General features: G+C 36.4%; 1 long non-coding RNA gene across 1 annotated transcript; it reads right to left on the reverse strand.

Annotated features, from left to right (window-relative positions):
- Positions 1-438: 438 nt before the first annotated feature.
- Positions 439-2568, reverse strand: LOC120438988. Its single transcript, XR_005612306.1, has 2 exons — positions 2506-2568; positions 439-995 (listed from the first exon to the last, which is right to left on the reverse strand). It is a non-coding gene; the product is annotated as an uncharacterized LOC120438988 (long non-coding RNA).
- Between the last annotated feature and the right edge of the window lie 693 nt (positions 2569-3261).

Consider the following 3261-nt stretch of genomic DNA (forward strand, 5'->3'; position numbering starts at 1 on the left):
TATTAAAGGAGATGAATCAACAATATGTGAAAAGCTCTTGAAAGTTAAATTAAAATGATATGAGCTCCCTTTGGAGTTAAGTCGAACGTACTTCTCTCATTGGCTTCATAATACAGAACACTCCAGCTACACTGATGTCATCACAGACAGCGTTTTTGTCTTCATTTTCTTCACTTGTTTCAGTACATGTGTGTAATTATACTATAACAGCTGATCTCTACACGAGGATCAGTTTGTGTTGTTCGAACGTCACAGAACAAGTTTGATTTTACAAACAGCTGACTCACTCATTGCAATGAAAAAGATGCAATGATCTCTGAGATGAGTGATGATGTGAGATGTTACTTAATGACTAATCTCAGGCTGAAATCCATCTGTCACATATGTGATCAGACTGTTTAAACAAGCTGGTTAAATCTGATGTGTTGATCTTTGAAGTTTGCAGTTGTCTTAAGATTAGATCATTTTAACATATTTTCCATCACTAACGTTTCCAGTTATTTTCAGTGGATGACATGTTTTCCTTGAAATCACCCAAAATTTCTTTTGAACTGAATATTTAGTGAAATTTCTTGTGACTAAATATAATGCTATGAATTTTGACCTGATTTTTCTTAAAGTTTTTTTCTTGATGTTTTCTTTTTGTTCTTCTATTGATCATAAAATCAATACAACTCCCAACAACAACAAAAGCAGATTTGTATCTGTCTCAACACGACACTCATATATTCCAGTGTCATTAATCGTCACATTCTTCAAAATCAAAGACACGTCTCCATCCTTCATCTGTCCGTCCTGCAGGTCTGCCCGATCCACAAACGATGAATGCTGGTTTTCTGTATCAAAATTCTTGTCCCGGTAGAAAAGAACATATTCATATTCATCTCCCAGGTCAGCTCTGCTCCACTCTACAACAATAATGGGCTTGTTTATGTTTGGCACTCGACATGGCAGAGTGGTGTTCTGTCCAGACTTGGCTGTGATTTGTTTCTGGTCTGAAAAAGGAAACAACACAAAGTAGAGAATTCAAAGGTCAAAGAACAACTGTTTACTTCTTCAGCAGCCAGAGATCGTCCTTAGCTCTGTTAACCTGGCCCTGTACCATGGAGCAAGTTCAACATTTCCAGGTTATCTCTGTTATCTGAATTCGTCTACCCTAACACTGCTGATCAGAATACATAGTTACACAACACTGGTTATCAACTCGAAAAGTTAACACAAGGTTTCCTGATCTCAGTACAGCCAAATGTAGTTTAGTATTAGTATGAATTTGTCTGTGCTTTAAATGTTTCAGTCAGTAAGACTGGAAACAAGCTGCAATATTAAGAGACTCAGAGAATAAGGACATAGTTTTGAAAAGCCTCAAAAAATTATTTGGATTACAGCGACAGATGTTGATTCCACTCAGCCTCACGTCGCCTTTACACACGCAGACAAAAGAATCAACATGAAACAAAAAACACAGTGTTATTGTTAAGCCAAGCTGGAACTTCTTTTTCTCCAAACCAAATGCAGACATTGTTGGATTTTTTTCACCTGCTGAGACGAACATGAAGCTAAAAAGTAAAATCCAGCAGTGTGACGCAGTTCCAGCAGTCATTTCCGTGTTATTTCGCTTTGCCGATGTTAGATCAGTCTAAAGGACGATGTGATAAACCAGATTGAACTTGAATTGAGTTCAAGTCCGGAATTAAATTCAATATTAAATCCAATACTAAATAATAAAACTGAAGGACCGTGATGACAGAGTTTAGCCACCTCAACAAACTGCGCTTGCGTGGTCACGTGACGAATGTGACGTCAGTTACGTTTGTCAGAGCCGAATAAAAGCACGGATTTACAAAAGGAGAAAGGAGAAAATAATCATAAAATATGAAAAAATGAAGTCAGCCCAAGTGTCTCATTTGTCAGTCACTAGTGGGGAAACATCTTTGTTACAGACGGCTTGACTTTGAATTCTGGCTTAGCCTTTAATGAGAGTGTTGGCACGCTTAAGTTTGCTCGATGACTTAGTGAGCAAGAGAGACTACTTCATCATCTTCTTTGTTTGAATCAATAGAAAAATAACACTAAACTAAATATAGTAAATATATATATATCTTTGTTTGTAAGAGCTAAATCGCTAATGCAGACAAACACAAAGTTACCAACAAATACACAGTTCCAACAGACATTTCCACATTAACTAGTTCTGCTGATCTGATACTTCGACACTGTAAATGTCTGAGGATTCTGGTATTCAGTGAATATCACAAGCTGAGTTCAAAACCTAATCAAACTTGACAAAATCCAAGTTTTAAAATACGATTAAAGTCACTGATTGTGAGAACAAATGTGTGTTTGCAGCTGCTGCACCTGTTTGCCTTTAGCAGATATTACATGATGATCACTTCAGACATAACTGCTTCAAAGGGTTCAAGTGAAAACAAAAAGAATACAAAAAATAAAATGACTTGTATGTGCGCTATTTGTATGTATTGCAACAGTTGTTTCAATAGTACTCACAGCTCCTTCACGCTTCCCGGGATCCTCCATTTGTAGGCTGTAACTCTGCATTTGTGAGGTTCGTATCTACCAAGACAATGAACAAGCTTCCCTAAGCAAAGCAGTTTATAACTCAGATTATCCTATTAACGTCACAACAGGCCAACAGCCAACTAAATATGTGTTCAATAAATACCAAAAGTTTAATCCAGTTCCCAGAAACTCACACAGTCACACTTTCCAAGACTGTCCATCATAACCATAACTCTAACCCTGCATAAGGCTCCAGGGATTTATTAGGAAAGTGCATACCAATAACTGATGTAATCGGAAAATAACGCCAGAAAACATTTAAATAGAAAACCAGGTCACCAGAACTTTCTCTTAAAATAACTAAGTAACTGTAACAGGACACAATGCATATTTTTATATTATCAATACTTAATTAAACCTTGAATACATATAGTCTCTTTATGACACAAAGAGAAAACCTACAATTACAAATGAACTAATAAGTAAAAAAGTAATAAAACTGTTGTTTTCTTAGACTCGAGCAGACAAGACTGAGGACTGTTCACTGCGTGGAGATCACTTTTAACTAAAAGGTTGCACATAGAAATTTAGATGGCAACAGATGGCTGACCTTTGTGGTTATTAAAAACCCAAAAGATAGAAAAAAAGCTTTTAAGAGATAAAAAGAGCCTGAAAAAATGTTTGTGTCTAAAACTCAGATGGACCAGAGGCTGTTTCTATCAGACTGAATTCAGCGCCTTAAAT

This window comes from Oreochromis aureus, linkage group 3 (genome assembly GCF_013358895.1).
Source record: "Oreochromis aureus strain Israel breed Guangdong linkage group 3, ZZ_aureus, whole genome shotgun sequence".
NCBI lineage: Eukaryota > Metazoa > Chordata > Actinopteri > Cichliformes > Cichlidae > Oreochromis > Oreochromis aureus.